Below are 23,719 nucleotides of genomic sequence, written 5' to 3' on the forward strand. Positions count from 1 at the left end.
GGAAGGTTTCTCTTAGCAACCCTTCTGGTTTATTAAAGAGTAAGGACCTAGTGGAAATATACTGTGGCTAAAATATAATTCTGTGCTTATTTGATTTTGTGCCATTCAGGTTTAAAATAAAACCTTGTAAACTCATTTGGCTGCTTGAGCAGTCACTTGTATCTTGAACCCATTAAGAAGAAAGTGTGAGTTGGGACTTCTGAAAATAAATTAAAGGATATTTGTCTCCTACCTTTCTTTTCATATGAATTTTCTGAAGGTCAGTTGTGCTTATTGCATCTCACAGATAATTTCCATACAAAGGTCATCATAACAAAATATTTAATTTGTTGTTACAATAAAATAAATAACAAAATTTAAAATTCTATTTCACTTTATGCAATTTAATTCATCATTCAAGATGCTACTTGTTCTTCTGTGACATGAATGCTGTTGCAGTTTTTAATGGGAGAATCTCAATTTTAGTCTTGGAATTAGAACATAAGATAAGAACAGCCCTGCTGGATCAAGCCCAAGGCCTATCTAGTCCAGCATCCTGTTTCACACAGTGGCCCGCCAGATGCCTCTGGGAAGTTCACTGGAAAGAGCTCAGGGCATGCCCTCTATCCTACCATTGTTCCCCTGCAACTGGTATTCAGAGGCATCGTGGAGCCACCAGTATTGATTAATAGAGTTTAATATGAAGCCCCATTTTGTCCCCTACCCCATCATACAACACATAATTATTTCATGAGAATACCCAATGCAAAGACATATTTTAAAAATTAGGCTCTATCCTTTTGTGTTTTACGTTCTTTTGTGAGAGTCTATGTTTCAGCAAAGATGAGCTGTGAATTTCCAATAAGAAATCTGACAGGACAGGAATGGCCACAAATTAAAGGGGAGAATGTGAGTCTTAAAATATGAGTCTTAATGATGAAGCCATTCACCAGACTTTCACCTTTTTGCTTTCCTTTTGTTTTTTGACACTGCCAGGATCCTTTGATTAATTAATTGATTAACTGAAAGATTTAAATGCCGCCATTCTTCATAAATGAATTCATTATGGCTTACAACAAAGTTCATTAAATTCAGCACGGTAAACACAAATCTAAAATCTCTAAAATCATAGAAATGCAGAATAAGGCAATCTTCAAACAGAGCAGTCACAGAGAAATGTATAAAGTATGGGAAGGCCTGCTGGAATAAAAAAAAAAAGTCTTCCACTTTGGTTTAAAATCAAACAGGTAGGGAGAAAGACTAAGATCAAGGGGCGTAGGGAGTTCCAGAGAGCTGGGGCCACCACTGAGAAGCCTTGCCCACGTTTGCAATGCTGCATGCACTCCTAAAAGAACAGTTCACTCAGGCATACTGCCTTTCCATAGCACTTCATTACATGTTGGCTGACATCCTAACTAATGCAGTATGGATACTCCAGGAATATGCACCCATGCTACAGAAAGCTTTCCAAGCTGCAGCACATCAGGTGTGCAAGGAGGGGAAAGCAAATTTTGACCATCTACTCTGCCTCCAGCAATGACCTCAGCAGCATCATGAAAAAATATGTCCCTCAAGGTCAAGCAGTCCCCAGGGACATATTTTCCGGTGACACAAGGCACAGCAATAGTGGGGAAGCTCTCTGCACTGCAGATATGCTGAATGCATCAGGATGTCAGCCCTTGTATTTCTTAACCATATACATTTAGTAACAATTCATTATTTAACATTTGCATGTTAAGAATGCAAATAGGGAAACAATGTGGCAAGCGCCCTATTCTCTTTAGTCCACAAAAGCTTATGCCACAATATCTCTGTCAGAATTTAAGGTGCTGCACAACTCGTTTTTCTGCAGCCGATAGCACTATTCTGGAATTCTTCTCCAATGAAGCTCCACTGTAACCAGCCACCTTTGTTTCTCATTACTGTCACTATGTTATTCCATGCAAATAAAGACAGAGGGTTCCAGCGTGGCTTTCAAATGGCTGAGTCAATAGTAACTTGGAGGGATCAACGCAATATAATCATATCTGCAACTACGGACATGTGTAGGATTTTGGCAATTGTGGGATGGGGATCCTTAACCTCAGTGCATAAGGTCTAATGAAAATTGTCTTTGATGCTCACCTCTCCCTGGGACAGCCTGGGATTTGTGGACAATCCTTTACTTTAAGGCTTAAGGGGTACCCTTCATCACAGAATGCCAAGACTCCCAATATGATTGCTTGTGTCTTTTGAAATCTAGAAATGGCTTCACTGTATTCGAGATCATATGGGAGATTGTCATGAGGAAGACCTATGGTGACTTATAAAAAGAAGGCAAGCTCCAGGTGGAAGAACAGAATTCCCAAGAATACAAAGTGAAACAAACTACAATGTCCATTGTGGATTCCAAGGTAACAGGATGAATAGCAAATACAAGCCACAGATGGCAAACAGAAAGATGCACAAAAGAGCAAAAGTCACTCACAATCTGAAAATAAGCAGGCATAATTCAAACATAAACAATAAGCCAATATCTTAATTTGGTTTCATTAACATTAAATGGGTGAAGTTCAAAATCAAGCTTGAGGAAGAAACAAAGACAGTTTACAAGAGGGCAGGAAGAGGATGGGGCAAAGAGTTCACTGCCTGATTCAGCAGATTGTTCTATCTGCTGAACAGGCAGGGGTGGTGGTGAGAGAACATTTACCAATGGGCCATTTGTATGTCTTCTCAGAAGCACATGGCACTGAGTTGAATGGTACTTGCTCCCAAGCAAGTGTGCACAGGTTTGCAGCCTGGGTTATGTTCCTTTATTTCTATTTAATATGAAATAAATTTTAATATAACTATGGGGATAAAACATAAATGTTCTAACCACATTGAAACTGTTGAATCTCCTTTTTAGGTTTCCAAGAACAGATTTGATAGGTAGTTTTTGGAGATGCTTGAAATAAGAGATGCTTGAGGTAAGGCCTCTTGATTTAGAGCAACAGTGGACTATAAGCTATTCAATTCCTTTGAACTCTATAACCTGGTACATGCCTGCAAATACATAATGACAATGTCTGTACTGTACACTTAAAAAGATTAAGCTTTAAAAAAAAATACAACTAATATAGTACCTCTCCAAATTACCATATGGGAATTCCACTAAAATAAAACACATACATAGCAAAAACAAAATTCAGGAGCCATCATAAAACAATTATGACAAGGTTTTAAAGACCACTTTTAATGTGTAAGTAAGTAAAAACAAATAAAACCAAGATCTTACACTTGAGCAAATGTGTTTCAATGCTAAAACATCATTGTCAATGTTCTGTCTCAAACAGCTGGAAATTCTTTAAATACAGCAACTGAAACTAAATAAGCTATCCAAGAACAGTGGAGAGGAAGGGGGAGAAGACTCTACAGAACAAAATTTAACCCTTTTTAATTAGATCAATAAACAATTGTGGTTACATTAGACAGATGTTTAAACTAATATCCCATATTTTATTATACCACAATCTAATAGAAGGTGGATTTTATTCGTTCCATTTCCAAACTATTTGGGGGTTTGCTGCTATCAGGACTGTGAGCAGTGCTGTCAGACTGCTGGAATAGTTTCCTTGTCATACCACTCCAAGATAAATATCTCAGGATGTAAATGTAACCTATAGCCTGTGAATTTCTTAATATGCACCACTATCTTAGACCACTGGTATATTTTAGTACAGTTCCACCAGCAATGTATATATGTTCCCAGCTCCGCACTTGCCTTCTAATGCTGCATACTTCTAACACTGCAAATATGCATACCAGGCGCGGCTCGTGAACTCTCCTCCTGGGGGTGGTGGGCGGCTTTTTTAAGGTAAATGGAGCCGGTGCTCCATGCCGCCCAGCAGGCCCCGTGGCGGGGAATCACTTCCACCACTCACCTGGCCGCTGGCGGGGGCTTGGCTCCGCGGGAGACAGGTGAGTGGTGGAGGCAATTCCCCGCTGCTGGGGCTGCCGGGTGGCATGGAGCACCGGCTCCATTTACCTTAAAGAAGCTGCCCGCAGCCCCCCTGGAGGCGCGTTCATGAGCCGTGCCTGATGCATACTATATTGCTTATGCATAACAGAATTTGTTAGATGATAAATAGCAATGTGAATTAATTTTTAAAAATTTAATCCATTATGTTAAACAAGATTGAATTAATTCTACAGTACACATGATACTGGCAGATGAATGTGTAAATTGACTCCAGTGGAAAACATTTTGCTGAGATGATATCAGGTGATGTAAAATTCTTTCTCTATAAACTAGCATTTATACATGCTTGTAAGCAGGTATGCCATTAGGCCCAGACCTTGGGGGCCAAGTGTCCACTCTGCTAGAGGACCCCATGATTTCCCACAAGCCAAATCATTTTATTATTCTGGAATGGCTTGACCGGAGAGGAGAGCTGGTCTTGTGGTAGCAAGCATGACTTGTCCCCATAGCTAAGCAGGGTCTGCCCTGGTTGCATCTGAATGGGAGACTTGATGTGTGAGCACTGCAAGATATTCCCCTCAGGGGATGAAGCTGCTCTGGGAAGAGCAGAAGGTTTCAAATTCCCTCCCTGGCTTCTCCAAGATAGGGCTGAGATAGATTCCTGCCTGCAACCTTGGAGAAGCCGCTGCCAGTCTGTGAAGACAATACTGAGCTAGATAGACCAATGGTCTGACTCAGTATATGGCAGTTTCCTATGTTCCTATGACCTAGAGTTCTGAAATTTGGCACAGATGTAGGACAGGTCAGCAGGACTCTGTATATTGATTTTGAAGCAGATCAGTAAATTTGTTGATTTTTAATGGGTTTTTAAAAAAGTGTTTTTAAAGTGGCTTATAAGTGGCTTATTTCATGGCCGAAAATTACAAAAACCTATCAAACTGAAGCCCCCATGCCCCAACAATCATTCAAACCCCATGTGTAGGAATATGACCATTGCCTTCATTAAAAGGGGGTAATCAACACCCCCTTTTAACCCCTTTGATATTTCCAGAATGGCTTGGGCTAGTTTTCTGAAAATGGGCACAGATGTAGGACAGGTTAACAGGACTATGGGTATTGATTTTTGAAGCAGATCAGCCAATCAATTGTTTTTTAATTATTTTTTAATTAAAAAAACTTTTTAAAAAGTCCTATAAATGGCTTGTTTCATGGCAGAAAATTAGAAAAATGTCTGGAAGTGAAGCCCCCCCAACCATCATTCCACCCCCCATGTGAAGGATTTGCCATTTGCCTTCATTTTAAAAAAGTGCAACTTGCCCCCCGCTTCTGCCTAACACTTTACATTTCCAGAATGGCTGGGCTTAGAGTTCTGAAATTGGGCACATATGTAGTCCAAGATGGCAGGACCCTGTGTATTTTTATTTCAAGAAAAATGGTCAATTCTGTGATTTTTAAAGAATTTTCCTTATAGCAGTAAAGCTTCTAGAAAACATCTCTATCCATAGAGTATCTCACACCATGTGAAAGTGGAACTGCTACATCTGAATAAACTATCAATCTATTTGTTGTTGTTGTTGTTGTTGTTGTTATTTTACAAATGCACTATGCTCAAGTTGATTTGTGATTCAAAAAGTCCACATGAGAATTGTGAAGCAAGGGACATGAATAGTGGTTTTAATATTTTTCCTTTATGAATGCACTATATGTCCAAGTTCATTTTGTGTTTGAACTATGGAGCAAGGTTCACATGTTGTGTGTCAGTTAGTTTGTGAATCCACTAGGGCTTGCATAAAGTTTGTTTGTTCTGGAGTTTATTTGTTTGGTTTGGGGGCGGGGGGAGGGAGGTTGGTAAATGCACTCTGGCCCAAATATGTGGATTTGTGGTGAATGATGAAGAAGCTGTATGAATCCTTCATAGTGTTGTGTAGTCTCTCCCCCGCCCTTCCACCGCCAAACCAATGCACTCTGGCCCAAACCTGTGGATTTGCAGTTAAATAAGAGGATGCTTATTTTTCAGGGGGTGGGCGGCCCCTGTAAGCTCATTAGGTCCAGGGTCCAAAATTATCTAGCTGCACCCCTGCTAGTAATCTCTGTTGTAGTAATCAAATAACAAGCAAAATCTAAAACACTATGTAGGTAATTTTTTCTTCTCTACTTCAGTGCATATTTATGGAAGTACTTTCATAAAGTTCTTCCATGCTATTTCTTCTGTATTATTCAAACTGAAGAATTGTCACAATTCTTACCACAGAATACAATACTATTTCCTTAGAGGTCTTTCGATTAAAGCATTAGCATGAGAATGAATCTGGAATAAATGCCAGCACTAATTCTGTAATCACAGTCTCCATCCTAAAAAATTTTGAATAGCTGTTCTGCACTTCATTCAGGATCCCAAATGAGTAACCTCCTGGCATGCTTCAGCTAGCTTTTTCTTTGTGTGTTTACTGGAGTGCTTTCATGGGCTGGCATCTTGACTCAGCATGTGGCCATGTGCTGGGAAGAAGCATCTGCAGTTATGAAAACTTCCTTAGAATCTATCATGCAAGGGGAGGGTGATTCTTGCCAAGCTCTCCTGCCCCCAGAAGTACCATGCACCACTCAAAACTATACCCTTGTGGCCTACACAGCTCTTCCTGATGAGCAGCCACATATTTTGTCAGAAGATTGGCCACAATCTTCTGTTAATCTGTATCTTTTATTCATGAAATTATTTTATTATACTTTTTTATTATTAATTGAAAGTGTTGCCAGCAGTGTTCCCTCTAAGGCGTGTGCACATGCACATGCTCACAAGTTTATTGATGTCTGCTCAGTTAATTTCAGAACCTGCTCAGGTTGAATCAGGAAGGCCCCACTCTGAATGCAGGTGTGCACACACTGCCTTGATACTGCCTCCCAGAACAAAACTCATTCTGCACACAGATGGAAAAAAATTAGAGAGAACACTGGTTGCTAGTCAATAATAATAATAATAATAATAATAATAATAATAATAATAATAATAATTCAATTTCTATACCGCCCTTCCAAAAATGGCTCAGGGCGGTTTACAAAGAGAAATAACAAGCAATACTGAATAACAAGCAATACTAATACTGAAGCTATTCCTACAATCAACAAAAATTGGGCTAGGGGAGGCTAGCCCGATTCCTCCCGATCGTGGGAAGCAACAGGAGCTGTGCGGCTCCCAGTGGCGGCTCAGCAGCTTATGGAACCCGCCGCTTAACCTGGGTTTCAGGTGCAAGAGTGCCTGAAAACTGGGTCAAAAGACCGTGTGTCGCTGCAGCGACTTACGAGTAGATCCCCAACAGGGATGTTACAACAAGCCTCCTGGCACCGGGAGGCTCCCCAGAATGCCCTGCACACTTGTGCGGGTCATTCGGGGACTTCTTGGTTCTGTGATGGAGCTGGTGATCAACTGGGCAGCCGATCCGGCCACCCAGGGAGGGTGGCCTGCTCATCTGCGGAGAGGCTGGGTCAAGCCCACTCTCCCCACAAACCCCCTTTAGGTTCTCCACACTGCTCATGTGGAGAGCCTGACTGAATCTCTATTGTGCTTTTTAACTGCTCTTTGTAACATGGAAAAAACCTTCCCTTTTTACAACTTCAATTGTGTATGTTAAGTAGATAGTACTTCCTCACTAAAGAAATGTCTGCCGTTCCGTTTTCCACAGTTCAGCATCAACATCTTATTTTTCATACTGTGGCAGTGATCCCCTCTCCACTATCCATACTACAGTGTGCTGCACCTGTGGTAGGAAACCTCTTTTGAGGTGCAATCCTGAGGGCCAAGTGCAGAAGGAACTAGAAGCCTGTTCACCAAACTGTCTTTGGACAATCTGTTTCATTTTAACTTTGGTGCATACAGTATGTGGAATACCATCCAAGGCCATTTTGTGAACATGAAATATTAATTAAGAATCAGTATTGAAGCGGTCATGGCTTTATTCCCAAGTACTCCAGCATTTTTGTTTCAACATTCGTCTAATCAGAGGGCAATAAAGAGCTTTCCTAGTGAAGGAAATACAATAAACTTTCTGTGTTTGCTGGTGAAGCCCTATTGCATTTTGGAGTGAGTGTTGCAACTAAGGGCCAAGCTAGATGAAATGCAAAAAGCCGATGCACAGACTCCTGGCTTTTAAAAAAATCCTGAAATCCATGGAAGATTGCAAATTGATCAGAGCCGCGTCAAAGAAAGGTATTCTTAAGCTTTTCCTGTAGGTCATTGTTCTATTCAAAATCTCCCCAGCTGATTTTCCAGCTTTGGAGGAAAAGATCCAGGGTTCCTGTATCTTTTCCCTTGCAAGGAGAAAGACAATAATATTTTTGATCAAAATAATTGCCTGCAGGAAAAGGGTTAAGCATTTCCTTCCTCCAAAACTCTATCTATCCAGTTTTCAGCTTCTCACAGCTACATTTCCTTTGGTGGGGGGAAACTAAAAACAGTTGGGAGCCACTCCCTCATTTCATCTAGTTTGGCCCATAACACCAACTACCTTTTAATGAATCTTTGTGTTGTCACTGGCAGAAATGGCATGGAGTTTATCTTGGCACTGAATAACTTCTTGCAATAAAAGTTATTAGTTTCTCATCTTTGGATGGTTCAGAACTTCTTGCGTAAGAGAACCCTGGCACTTTGAATAGTTTAAGCAAATTATTCAGTGCACTACACTAGCTCATGCTGTCCTGCTGATTTGAGGGTTTAGGAGGCCAGCAACCTATGAAATAGATCAAAGTTCTTTTGCACAAGGGAAAGATACACCATCCAAACAGCTGTAACAAAAACAAATATTAACATTCATCGCAATACATTTGCTTGCTTTTGAGTGATTGCCTCCAACTAATAACATTTTCCCATTCCTCTGGCTGTAGAGAAATTTTGATACTAAATTGGAAGAAAATTCTAGCTCTCACACTGGTTTAAGTAGCTGATTGTTCCTCAGTGCAAGTTATCCCAGCTAACTTGGCAAAGAGGTACCTTTTAATGTGCGGATTCTCTCTATTGAGCAGTGGGAGAGTAACTGGCCCTATCCATCCCCAGCACAGTACTGCAGTGACTGTTGCTGGTGTCTATCTTATGTTTCTTTTTAGATCGTGAGCCCTTTGGGGACAGGGAGCCATCTTATTTATTTGTTATTTCTCTGTGTAAACTGCCCTGAGCCATTTTTGTAGGGGTGGTATAGAAATTGAATGAATGAATGAATGAATGAATGAATGAATGAATGATGGCTGGCTTGGTGAGAAAACACGGTCACAAACAGCAGGAAATCAGAATTTGTTGGGGGATTAAATCACACATAGGCTCCAACTACCCCTTTTTACCCAGGATCTATGCCTGGTAGATCATTGTTTCTATTTTTGTCTGTTGGAGACGCCTTCTTCAATTTTTTTAATTTGAGTTGTCATTCTTCAGGATTCAGCTTCCTTCCAAAATCTTCAGAAATTAAATTTCCAAGTGGGTTGAGGCATGCATTGTGTTTCTAGTGCACCTGCTTGTAAATAGGGGCACAGCACTAAGGCACTATGCAGGGGGCACAGCATCTAGCGCAATGATCCAGCATCTAGCACTATTTTTCAAGTGGGGGCCACTTTGGCAAAAACTCTTCAGTGTGAGAATCATTTCCTGACCTCTGCACATACAGCGCTTTTCTCAGTGCTGGGAGGGCCCTTTAAGAGAGACAGAGCCTCTTTTAAGAGATCTGTGGGGAAAGTGCTGGGAAGAGCTATACTTCCCAACACTTCATGCCTGCCTTCCAAGATGGTGCAAGGGCTCTGTTCTCTTGGTCCTGGCCTGGGCAAAGCACAGTACTGCACGGTATGAATGGTCTTCTCTGCATGGGGACTGTGTAGAATATTCAGCTTTGGCCAATGCTTCACACAGGCCCAATAAACAATTCGTCAGGAGTGCACACCATGCTTACAGTGAAGAACATGGATCGAGCAAGTGGAATCCAGTCTTCAGCAGTGTAACAATAGGTGTGAGGTGGGGCTTGGGCAGTAATTCTTGGTATGAGAAATGGTTGTTATACAAGTATTGCTGATCTTTGATCGTTGATAGTAATAAACGAAACTGTTATACAAATATATCCTTATTTTCATCCCTGAAATAACTGGAGAGTGTGAACTTGGCTAATCTGTTTTAGTCTTCTGGAATAATATGCTTTGCATGCCATACACTTTCTTACCATCTTTCCATTTGTGGCATACTTGCAGTCAGAAGTGTACAGCACACTTCAGGTTGTTGGGCCACATACATTCACATGCAGCAGGTCCCTAGTTTTCATCTATGAAATGTTTGAGGTATGATTCACAAGGCCCAGTGCAAGGGAATGGGGAGAGGCAGCAGAACAGCTTGGCTGCCTGAGGGCTTCTTCCCATTCACAAACCAGCTGGGAGACTGGAAAGTTGGGCTGTGTAGTTCCCTCCAATGACCCGTTTGGAGCAGGGTGAGAGACCTAGATTGTGAAAACAGAGGCTGTAGGATCAGTTGGTAGTCCGCCATGGTGCATGTGAGCAGAGGTGCTCTTACCGCTGGACTTCAGGGCCAAAGTCCAGGGCCTCCACACCCCCTGGGCCCTCGCAAAGTAGCCTGGGTGGTGTGGTTTGTGCCCTCAAGAACTTGCAGTGGGGGGGGGGCCTCCAAAGGCCTTTAGGTTCAGGCTCCAAAATCACCTAGGTGCACCTCTGTATGTGAGTATCAGCTGCTGCCCAGTAGGTTGTTACAAGGAACAAGAATGACAAAGAACCATGTGCAACTACAACTATCAGTGGGTTCAGATAGAGTGGAGTGAAGTGAAGAGTCACGCCCAGGAGGGGTGGCCAGCATCCAGAAGGGCCCCACACGGCCCTCTGGAACTTATTTCTCAGCCAGCAACAAAGCACCAGCTGTGTGTTTTCTTCATTCTTTCTCTTGCTCTTTGTGAGGGAGAGAATGAAGAAAATATGCAGTCAACCATGAAGCCAGCTGGGAATGAGGCCACCCAAAGCTCACTCAAGGAGAGGGGAGAAGGGGAGAACCAGGCAGCTCCTTGGAGTTGGGCAGCTCATGTTCTTTGAACACATCCACCAAATTATAGCTCCATCCCTATACTATAAGCATGAGGGGGGATGTTCCTGGGCTACCAGGGTGCCCCCTTGCCCCTTGAACCCAGCCAGCGGGTGCACTGGGACCCTTGTCCCCTCCTAGCTGTCTTGTGCTTTTTTTGCCAGTTGTTTTCTCACTCTGGTCCTGAGTGTGCGAGGATGGAAAGAAACACCCAGCCAGCAAACAAAGCACATGACAGCTGAGAGAGGATGAGGGGCCTTGTATGTGTCTCTCCCAGCTGGCCACTGCTTTGTTCACCAGCTGAGTACTTATTTCCATCCTCTTGTTCACTGGAGCCAGAGCGAGCAAACAGCCAACACAGTGCCGGCCAGGGCCTCCACATCTGTATCCCAGTGTTGGCCATGCTCCGTACACCAGCATGCTTCTGATACAAGGTTAACACAAGGGGCTTAGCAGGCTCGTGGCAGGGGCCGCTGCAAAGGCAGGCTGCTGTTATCTTCCCTATTCCGCTGACTATAAGCTATGAGTCCTTGAATTACCTCACAGATTGATTGTGAGAACAAAAGGTGGGCTAGAGACAATACATGCTAGCCTAAGCTCCTTGTTCTTTGGAAGAAAGGTGGGATAAAAGTGTAAATAAAATAAAATTTAAAAATGTTAATCTAACCTATCCTGAAATCCCAGTGTGAATTCTTTCCCTCACTGAAATTCACAACCACCTTGTGAGATAGGCTGCTAGTATTCCCAATTTACAAATTGGGATGGTTTGGATTTATAAATTGGGATAATGTGCCCAATTTTAGTTTAAGAGACAAATGACTTGTTCAAGGCAAGTGTGCTCATGGCTGAGATGTGAGATGGTGATGATGATAACTTGATTGGTTGCCCCATAACAATTGTTCTCCAGGCAGCTGACAAAGTGTAGGAATAAAACAGTGCAGTAGAATAAAGCATACAATTAAAAACACATTAAAGCAAAAACAAAAATCTACAATAAATACAAACAACATATATTTTTTAAAGATTTATAGAGCTGTTTACAATAGCAGCAGACGATTCTGCCCCTGCCCCCAATAGCTGGAAAGATTTAATACACATGTGCTGTCTGTCTTAAAGGTCTAGCCACGAAGGTAAAGACCACACTTAAAGCTAGAAAAGCATTCCATCAAGAGTTGTGTTTTTTCCTTTTCCTTTTTTGCATTTCATTCACATGCTTCTCTTTCCACTCCTAATCAGTCCTTGTAGGTTCATGTTTTTCACTCTGTGTAGAATCAGCTGCTGAAGACATTCAGAAGCCAATCTTGTGGGAAGCACACATAAATCCAACTATCAGGTTAACTAAAGAATGAATGTTAACTCTTTAGCTGCCAGGATCCATATCATATGGTATTCACATATTATGCTTACATGCCTTGAAAATATACCATCTCTTACTTTTCATATATGAGCACTAGGAATCATCACACTAAATGAAAACATGCCAGTTCCTGCTATTTATCTTGGTTCTCTCCACACACCCCAGGAAAGGCTTTTAAGGACTATATTTATTGGTTTACTGGCTCCTTAAATCCTAAATGACCGACAGACAAGGTTTTCCAAGGCCATCTGGGGGAATAAAGATCATCTGAGATCACATGATGAAGTCAGAGTTTTAAGATTCCAGTGTTAAGCTCCAGGAGCTTGACTCATATTTTGAGCTGGAGCTAACCCAGGCCTCATCAGCTTTCACCTTTGAAGAGAAACACAGACCAGGCGTCTTGGTGAATAAAGTGCCAAGCAAAATGCTCTGCCAGCAGTTTTGAGAGTTATTGAAAGAGATGTGCAAAACTCCATTGTTAGAAAGGAAACTGAAACAATAGAGGCAAATGGTCAAAACAAGACCAGGTCATATTTAACAGAAAATGGTCAGATCAATTACAAAAGGTAAAATAGAAAGTGAGGAAAAACACACACAACCACTTTTGCTTATAATAAAAATTTGATTTACAAATCAGGAAATATAACCAATCTTGGTGTCCAAACCAAAGGGAAACCATGTGAGATAACATCCTGTCAGGAATTCGTATGTATCATGTTTTTAAGATAAGGGACAGAGTTCCAGAGGATGTGCCATTAGTACATTTAGATTACAAGTTTACAAATATCAATGTTTTTACAATTAAATTTATCATGTTATAGGCATTACACTGTAATTGTTTGACATTAGTTGAATTAGTTGTAAAAAAAAATGTATTGATACAAAACTGGTCCTAAGCTACTGAACCAGTTACCAAACTATTTTAAATTAGGGTCTTAACCAGAATCAAACCACAAAGTTTAAAAATATGAATGAAACTGAACAAGAACTGAACCCAATTTTTAAAAATGTGTCAGCTCTTTGGTATGTAGTTTTAGTTTAAAATATGCAGTGAGCACATTTGGCCAACACTGGACTTAAAAAACAAACAAACAAGAAACCTCAGCTTCATGGCTAATCCAAAATGCCCTCTCATTTTCTCAGCTTCATTCTCAGGCAGTAAAGATGGGCATTTGTGGTGGTGGTGGTGGTGGTGGTGGTGGTGGTGGTGGTGGACATCTGAGGAACATCTTAGTCCAGTGAAAGCCACATCAGAATGATAAAATGTCACTTCGTGGCATCATTCAAGGGGAATTCTGGAGGATAAATTCATGGCAGCCAGTAGGAGCTGGCCACTGAGAAGAGCTTTGCATTGCCACTGCTGCCACAGCCAGAGAGGCACGGGGGTGGGGGATTCAAGGGGGGAAAGACAGTTGTCTGCCACCAATCAGTGGTAAATTGCCCTAATAACATTTCCAGAATTTATGTGGGCTCCCCATAAAAATTGCTTCGAGTTATGTCCTTGCCAAATTTTAGCCACCCCCACCCCCCACCCACCGTAATTAAGGCTACACATTCTTCAATGAGAATTTTGATTCAGCAGTACTTTTAATAATCTATTCCTCCTCCTTCAAAAACAAACAAACAAATAATAACCAAGAGATAGTTGTCCTAACCTAAGCCTTGCAGTTATTAACATTGTTACCACAGAAAAATCAGGACTTGCATGTGTGGTGAATCAATCACTTGGCTAATATTACCCCAGCCTACTTTTCAACGCAGTTTTAAAATCAGAGTGTTGTATTGAATAGGGACATGCCCGGAACTGGTTTGGAGGCCCTGCCTCCAAACGACCGCCAGTTTGAAGGTGGGGGGCATACCTTTAAGGGTGTGGGAGGATGCCCTTCCCCTTCCCACTGTGTTGCCCCTGCCGGCGCTCCATTTAAAAAGTCTCCATCAGGGTGGCAGCGTACCTCCCTGCCACCCCGGTGTCCTACTTGGCTAGAAGTAAAAGGAAGTACCTGGTGCGTATGCGCACAATGGGCATGTGCGCATGCACGTCAAGTGCCCGCCTGACATGTGTGTGAACAAGTGCAACGTGCATGTGCTCATGCGCTGGGTACTTCCTTTTACTTTCAGCTGAGGATGACACCGGGGTGGTAGGGAGGTACGCTGCTGCCCCGACGGATACTTTTAAAATGGACCACTGGCAGGGGAAATGCGGCAGGAGGGGTAAGGGCACCCTCCCACACCCTTAAAGTATGTCCCCCCGCCTTCAACCACCCCCTGCCCTATTGTATTGGGTAGCAGAAGAACCGACAATGTTCACACAGCCTTTCAAACATAGCAGTGTTTGCTAAATCCTGTGTCTGGAATAACTCTTCCTGTAAATCATGGCTACGAGAACTATTACAGGAGTCCAAGAGCTCTAAAAAGCACAGACTTTGAACCCCAGCACCCTTTGGCTGTGGTTCAAATACCCTCAGAGAGGAGTAGAACTGAGGAATGAACAGGAGTACAGACTTCTTTTTAAAAAGGGATGCATGTATACTCCTGCTCCAGAATTGCTTGTTCAAGTGATTTGAACATTACTGTAGTATGGACTGCCATCCAAACACTATAACAATGAGGCTTGCAGTTCCTTTCTATCTGCTTCTTTACACATGTTTCCAGGCAACAGTAACATCATTATTGTTTCTGAAGAATACAGACATTTCAGACTGCCAGGCCTTCATCATTGCCTAGACACAATTACAAACAGACATGAAATCATGAGTCCTCCCTTCACTCAATTTATCCACATACTTCACTTATCCATTTATCCAATAGACTTCAGCCAAGTCTATTGACTTATTCCACCAGGCTATGAAATGTTTCTATTTATTTTTACACTTCTATCCTGCTCTTCCGCCAAGGAGCTCAGACAGTCATTCTGAAGGTTTGGGGCACCTATAGATCTTTCTTCACTGATCTTTTCAAAGTAACAAAATAGCAACAAACAAAATTTCCCCTGGTATTTTCTTAAGAGCTGTACACAACAACAACAACAACAACAACAACAACAACAATAACTAGCTGGGCCAGGTGCAGAGCATTTGTGCCTCAGGCCATCACTGTAGCTGCCTCCCCCCCCGCCCCACTTCTCCCCCCCCGCCTGCTTCTCTTCTCCACACACACACCCCCGCTTTCTGGCTGGCAGGCCGGCCAGAAAGCTGGCCCGCCTCCTCCTCCGGTGGCTGGGCTGGCCCCCGCTGCCTCCTGCTCCCAGAGGACGCTGGCCAGCACCCCTATTTTCTCCTCCATCCCTGTCGCTAGTCCAGGAGCTGCTCGCAAACTCTCGCAAGAGCTGCCACACATGGGATTAGCAGCGGGTACGTTTAAGAAAATTAAATATACAAAAGATGATGATAATGATAATAATAAATAATACTTAATAATAATTAATAATAATAAATGATTGCACTTTTGCATGTTGTGCAAATTGTGGTGAGCAAACCTGAAGTTCAAAGAATAGAAGGAAAAATTGTCCATGGCCCATGAACAAGTAATATAAGATAAGGAAGGAAATCAGTCAGTGCAGCATTTCTCAAAATGGAACAAAGAGTACCATTAGAAATATAAATATATGCAGCTGAACTCTTAATGCTAATTAAATATTTATGTTTAATACACTATGGGCACAATCTAGCCAAAGCTGTGGACTTAAACTCTTCCATTAAAATCAACAGGCAATGCACAAGGTTGTTAATCATGACTAAGCTTTCATGACACTGAAATAAATGGTAGAAGTGAGTCATGACTAATTTAAGTTCCATTAATTTCCTTGGGACTTAGTCATGACTTAATCTGAATATTGCCTGTTGAGATTTCAAAGTGCTTATGTTTGGCTGAGCATGCCCAGTGAGGTAAACATATTCTCTAAATTATATTTCCTAATTCTCTCTATATTTGACTAGATCCTTATTCAGGAATGATGGGTCTAGTAGCTGCCAGTCTTTTCTGATCCACATAAAAGCCATGACAGCAAAAGGCAGCTGTTTTAAAATACCCCTGTGACATCTCTTTACTGAAGCCTCTGATGGAAACAGCTTTTTCCCTCCTCTAAGTGGCTATACTAAATGTCAGTTTAAGACAGGAATCTTGGTACATGCTGTACAGTTGAAGGATGCAACACTGATCTCCGGAACCTGGTAGTCTTGTGAACAGCATGAGGTGCCCTTACAAAATATTTCAGAAGTCACACAGGAGCGGGAATATTATTTTTAGCTTATTCTCAAATGGTATAAATACTGTTTTTCTGTATGCATTTGATGTCATTGCTGTTAACTTTGGTCTCTGATGTTCTCCAGAGAGAGAAGCTGAGGCTGGATTTGGGTACATGGAACACACAATTTATTTGCATGTTTGTGCATAATCATGAATACTGCTATTCACCTCGGGCTGCCTGCAACTCATAGGCATAACCTTAGCAGATGAAGCTCTTCCTGGTATGGAGATGAAATGATGGGAGAATACCATCCATTACTTCTCTGTATGTCAGCTCTTTAAAGCCATGGGAGCCTTAAAGGGAAAAGGTTGCCAATTGTATGTATAATGTGCATAAGGTTTTCGTTTATTAACTCACTGCCCACTTTCATATATAAAGTTCCTTGTTTGCCTTTTGTGGTGGCATATTGGTTACCTTCAGCTGCTGATTACACCTGTGCAAGCTAGTTATGTGCAGACAGATACTCATGTTAAGGTCATTGCTAGATTCAGGCCTTGTCTTTACACCGGGAACCCGAGTTCAAATCCCCATTCAGCCATGAGACTTGCTGGGTGACTCTGGGCCAGTCACTTCTCTCTCAGCCTAACCTACTTCACAGGGTTGTAGTGAAGAGAAACTTAAGTATGTAGTACACCGCTCTGGGCTCCTTGGAGGAAGAGTGGGATATAAATGTAGTAATAATAATAATTTATTATTATTATTATTATTATTAATTCCATATCTGGGGGGCTACAACCGAAAAGGCCCTGTCTCTAGTCCCTGCCAACCAGATCTCTGTTAGTGGCGGGGCCATGAGCAGGGCCTGAGATGATGAACGGAGGACCCTGGCAGATTCATATGGGCAAATGCAGTCCAACAGGTATGCAGCCCCAAGCCGTGCAGAGCTTTAAAGGTCAAGACCAGCATCCTGAATCTAGTCTGGAAGCGCCCGGACCAGTAACCAATGGAGCTGCTGCAGGATGAGTGTGATACTCATGAAAGGACTTGCACACACGAGCATTCTTGCAGCAGCATTCTGGATCAGCTGAAGCTTCCAAACAGTCTTCAAGGGCGGCCCCACATAGAGTGCATTGCAGTAGTCCAATCTGGATGTTACCAATGCACGAGTAACTGAGGTCAGTTCCGACTCCTCCAAGTAGGGTCACAGCTGGCATACCAGCCGTAGTTGCTAAAAGGTGCTCCTGTACACTGTCACCACCTGGACTTAAAACTCTGATTTTTGTTTTTCCCCAGCCAGACTTCTAGTTCACAATGGCCTCAACATGGCAATGCAAGAGGATGAAAAAACAGGCAGAAATTCAGCAGAGTTGAGGAAATGTTTTCTATCACTATGCTGGCCAAAAGCTATCCTTGTTGAATTATTTGTTGCTGGTCATATAGTGGTAAGAAATGGATGCATTTAGGAAAATATGTTCCTTAATTAAAACTGTTTACAGCTTTATCTATGTAAATTTTTATTTGTTATAAAGTATTAGAATACTCTTATTAAAAATAGTTTGCAGTTTTAACTATGTGTACTTTTATTGAATTTTTAAAAAACATTGATTTAGAGAATTGAATTGAATTGGATTTAGAGAATTGACTTTTGCACTACTTCAGGATAAGTAGTGCAAATTGTTTTTAAAAAGCCATATAAGCTGGCTTGGCCCACTGAAGACGGATCTGGCCCACTCCCCTTTTTGTTGGGGCCTGCCATAAGCTTTCAGGCTGGCTATGGGCCTGCTTCTGATGCTAAAAAACATGTGGATCCTTAGCCATTTTCTACGTACTACCTGACATGCAAATATGTGTGTATATATATGTAACACAAGTATGGACATATAATACTAGAATGGCCCTTGCATACTACATGGATGAAGATTCATATATATATATTTCATACTCACAAGATGCACACACAAAATTAAAATATGTTGTGCCTTAGACACTTTTATCTTGCAACAAATAGATTCATTCCATATATGTAAATACAAGTTAAGGCAGAAAATGATCAAGTCAGTCCGATTTCTCCTCAGTTTCTGCAGTTGTGGCTGATGAAAAGTGTACTTTGTTCATGAGTTTTATCAATGCACGTATTGTACCACACTCCTCTCATTTCCTGAAAAGTCTCTCAGTCTTCCTGTGCATGCTTGACTTTTCAACAGTATCCACTATACTGGTGCCTTAAACTTGGCCTCAGAAATAAATGACATGCTTCTCTGTGCTGTACAAGGAACACAGAGTTTTTAAAGTGACAAACGAGAGAGAGAGAGAGAGAATATCAATGAATGTACTTGTATTTATGTATGTCATTGAATGTGCTTCAAGTATTATGGCCTATCACTGAAAACAGGATCCTTGAAATACAATCACTGACAAGAATGGCAATACTTTCAGGAAACCAGACCTGAAAGCACTGCAATAGTTTTCATAAAAGCTAATGATGTGAAATGAGACACATGCAGCAGTGGGCTACTGTTGACTAACCCTACTGTCATCTAATCTAACTTGCCCCCTGTCTTCCTGAAGATGTGGTTGGTGCTGTCACCCACCAACACAGAGCCCCAGATACTGGGTGGTGCTTCCCTGGGAAACTCAGCACTACTTTGCACAAACGCTTCTTCATCCTGCAAGGGATATGTGAGTGGAAGTCTGTTTTTGTATACCCAGCGCCATTGCTGGATCAGAGTACATGAATTTATAGTCTCAGAAGTCAGTAGCAAGAGTACCGTTGACTACAATAATAAAAGAACTTCTCTGAATGTTTAGAATTCCTTCTCCACTACTTCATATCCCTATTGTTGCTGTTATGCAGAGGCAAAGGCAAATATTCAATAGGTCAAGGAAACAGTTATAGTGTAGTCTAATCCTAAGCATGTCAACTGAAAAGAAAGGCCCACTTCGTTCAGTGGGATTTATTCTGCATAGTTGCCAGAACCTAAGGGGTATACTCATGGGTCAAATGGGCCATAAGCCAGAATTTGGCTTTTTTAAAGCCAAATCTGGCCACCTAGGTGCATAGTACTGCAGTCTTCAGCACACTACTAGTCACAACATGTTTTGAACACAGAGCTGTTTATCAGAGAAAGATCTAAAGCTCAGATCTAAACCAGGTTATTGGGGAATTTATCAGAAAATTGGTCAAGATCATGAAAATTTTCCTACACTGGACATGACAGTAAGCAAGTGCCTTCTTTCCATCTTCAGATCTCTTAGATAACATCATAGAATTGTTTTTATATTGTTTTAAGCAGTGTGTTTTTAAAATGGTGTTTGTTTTTATGTTTTTAAAACTTGTTGTGCACCACCCAGAGCTAGGGATGTGCACGGAACTGGTTCGGAGGCCCTTTATAGTGCTGGTGCGTCGGCGACTTCCAGTCATATCCGGAAGATGACGGCAATGGGGCAGCAGGGAGGTATGCTGCCGCCCCAATTGGCTTTGCAAAATACAGACACCAGCGGGGGAAAGCGGCGGGAGTTCACCCTCCCCCGCTCTTAAAGAGAGACCCCCACCACCTTTGAAACTCCCCGCTGCGGTTCCGTGCACATTCCTACCCAGAGCCTTTGAATGGGGCGGTCTAGAAATGTGATAAATATATAATAAAATAAATGTCATGACAGACTAATAGTGGCCTTTAGATGAACCATAAATATTATTGACTGGCCAGTTAAGTAATACCCAATAATACAAGATAACACATATAAGGTGGAGTATAATATGAAAACTATAATGCCAATAAGTAAATCAATTGTAAATGATAATTGTGAATATTTGCAGTATATAGAGAGGACTAAAAATACATATCTCATTCTATACTGGTCATATAGTATAGTATAAAGCATGAAGTACAGTAAATGATACCTAGCATAACAACATTCATAACATGCTACATAATACAACCCATGATACATATACAACTAATGAAGCATATACTAATCAAGACATAACACTTGATTCTTTATCAAGTGTCCAATTATTTCAAATATTAATCAAATGTTAGGTCTTATGGAGAAGAATATTATCTTCAAATCATGTAGTAAGATATCATCATGGAAAATTTCATGGAGAACTTTTAAACATTTTCTCTCTCTTCTACAGCAATTTATCCTATAAGACATACACATTAACAACAATGTTCAGTCATACAGTAGGTACTACTACGGTTCCTTCATACTCACTCATTATATAGATCCAAGTAAACACTCAAATATTACTGGATGTGAGCAGACAGCTTCTAATGCAGAATCATATGAGCAACATGTTACCTAGGAAATATATAATGAATACATACTCTAAAACATTGTTGAAATATTTAAAACTGTTTTGTCATGTTCATTCAAAAAAACTCAAACCTTAATCCAGGATTGGAACTTCTAACTTCCGGCTGTTAGGTTCTTTTGCTTCCACCCGACTTTGGGCTCCTAGGGGGAGTTTTCTGTTTATGTGCCTTGTATTCATTCATTCATATATTCTGTTTGTAGATGTTTACCTGACTGAGTTTATATAGTATATTTCAGTCATATGTTTTCTGTACATATACTGGTTTTTAGTATATCTTATATTACGTTTAGTATGTTATTTGATTAAATCCCATTCTTATTTAATTGTTTATTAGATTAATTGTCCACGGTCTGTTTTTTGTTTTTCTCCTTGGGATATCATTGATTCCTCCGTTCCCCCCCCCCCCTATAAATTTCTCACCAGCCACTTTGTAAAGACCAGTACTGATGTCTAAAAAATTCCCAAGAAATTGACTGTCTCACAGGACACAAGTCCCATTCATGTCAGTACTGTTCCGTACTTGACAGCTGTGCGGGCTCTACCATCAGCATTTACAGTATCTGTCTTAGTGGAATGGCAATTTGTGTGGACAGCTAAATCTTACACAGAAGGGGAAAATGTTTGGAAGATCTCCATGATGATATCTTAGTGAATGTACAGTACTTGAAGTTTTCCATGATGATGTCTTACTACATGCTTTGAAGATAATAAGAACAACCATTTGATCAATATTTTGAATAATCAGGCACTTGATAAAGACTCTGAAACAGGTATACCAACCAGGTTTCCATTGTGTGTTATATGTAGTTTAGTATATGCACCAGGAGTTGTATTTTGTAGCATGTTATGAATGTATGCTGGGTGTCATTTATTGTATTTAATGTTTTATATTGTCACTCTGACCAGTATAGAATGAGGTGCGTATTTTTAGTCCCACCCGCTTCTCTCTCTCTGATACACGTTGTTTACATACAATAACACGTGTAATGACTGTATGTACTGCCAGATTTGTAACTAACAGTTCACTGAAATTTGGAGAGTCAGCCCACCATGACCCCTGCTAACTGGGCAAAGAGGCACCTTTTACCGTAGTGATTCTCTTTATTTAGCAGGGGGAGAGTAACTGGCCCTATCCACCCCCAGCACAGTACTTCCAGTGACTGTTGCTGGTGTGTGTCTTATGTTTCTTTTTAGAATGTGAGCCCTTTGGGGACAGGGAGCCATCTTATTTGTTTTATTTCTCTTTGTAAACCGCCCTGAGGCATTTTTGGAAGGGTGGTATAGAAATTGAATTATTATTATTATTATTATTATTATTATTATTATTATTATTGATGATGATCTCTCAGCACTGATGCCTGAGTAACATTGTTAGAGCACCTGCTTTGCATGAAGAAGATCCCAGATTCAATCTCTGCCAACTCAAGGTAGGGCTAGGAAAGAATCCTGCCTGAAACCCTGGAGAGCTTCTTATTGATTTATTGATTTATTGTTAAATGTATATACCACCTTTCATTAAGACAATCCCTAGGCGGTTCACAGAAAAATTAAAAAGACTATAAAAATACAGTTGCTGTGCCACCCATTGTGATAAGTTTGCATGTCACTTTGCAGATAAAGTCGCTCACATCATGCTGATTTGGCAGCACGAGTTGCTGCCAGGCAGTGTAGTGGACAATACTGAGCTGGATGGACCAATGGTCTGACTTGGAGTAAAGCAGCTTCTGGTGATCCTATGCACTGCCAGCAGCAAAGTAAACAGCAAAATTGTACTTCAAAATGAAAGCAGGGTTCCTGGATGTATGTGTGGAGTCTCTTCAGGCAGTATAATGAACACATATATTAGAGAGCAGTAAAAGTATCAGAAAAGGGCTAAGCTAACAACACCGATTGAACCCACAGCTTCCAAGGCAACTCTGGAACCACCTACAAATCAAAGCATACTTACTGACTGTTGGAAGTGCAGGACTTGGCGCTGTCTCTTGTCTCAAAGACAGTGAAGGACAGACTAGTGAGTCAGAGGGCTAGAAGGTCAAGACATTGGTCATCCCTTCTCTACTGCTCTGACACTATCCCTTTGGAATGTAGATTACTACTCTTAGGGACTAACTTCCTTCCTTCCTGCTTTGCACTTCCTCTCTCCCTTCGCTTCCTGTTCCTTCTACCTTACAACATGCAAGCTCCTCTCCCTGCACCATGTGTGCAGAGATGCAGAATCCATCCGCATCCAGCTAGCTAGCTAGATTAGTGATCCTAACTCCTCACTTTCCTATCTAGAATGGAGTTCTCTAATAAATACCACTTATATTGATTTGAAACTATGAACTGGCTCCAAGTTACTTTACTCTCAGCATACACGCATACCTAACTAAATTCCGCTGTGTTGTGCCTCTGTGCACTCTGCTATAATGAAAAAGGGTTTCTCCTACCAGAGAGAATTCCCAACACTGATAACATCTCTACATGAACCATGCACAGAAGGACCAAACAATGGCAATGATAACGAGCGACAATGGCATTAGCAGAATGATCCCATAACATATACAACCAGGCACCATCAAAATATCACAGTGTCTTCTTTAGTGAACACTGGCATGGGGCAATGATGAGCAACTGACATATTTCAGAGATTCCTGAAGACAGGGTTGCGACAAACACAGGCAGCCTGCACACCCTTGTGGCTTCCCAAAGAGAGTGGAGGAGGCAGGACTAGGACCCATACTTCCTACTCCACAGAGTAACTCTCATCATACAACCACAGGGAAAATAGACAAAAGAAACCTAATAAGGCTTTTGAAACCTCCCCCAGGGCCCGAGCCCACAGACTCAGCCATATGGACGGACAGTCCAGGACTAGGACTGAGGGGGTGGGGGGTGGGTGGCTGAAG

General features: G+C 41.4%; 1 long non-coding RNA gene across 1 annotated transcript; it reads left to right on the forward strand.

Annotated features, from left to right (window-relative positions):
* Nucleotides 1-2,293: 2,293 nt before the first annotated feature.
* On the forward strand, nucleotides 2,294-17,884 carry LOC128339516 (uncharacterized). The gene is made up of 3 exons (XR_008313062.1): nucleotides 2,294-2,372; nucleotides 2,867-2,927; nucleotides 17,804-17,884. It is a non-coding gene; the product is annotated as an uncharacterized LOC128339516 (long non-coding RNA).
* Nucleotides 17,885-23,719: the final 5,835 nt, after the last annotated feature.

The sequence above is a fragment of the Hemicordylus capensis genome, chromosome 1, assembly GCF_027244095.1.
Source record: "Hemicordylus capensis ecotype Gifberg chromosome 1, rHemCap1.1.pri, whole genome shotgun sequence".
NCBI classification, from domain to species: Eukaryota; Metazoa; Chordata; class Lepidosauria; order Squamata; family Cordylidae; genus Hemicordylus; species Hemicordylus capensis.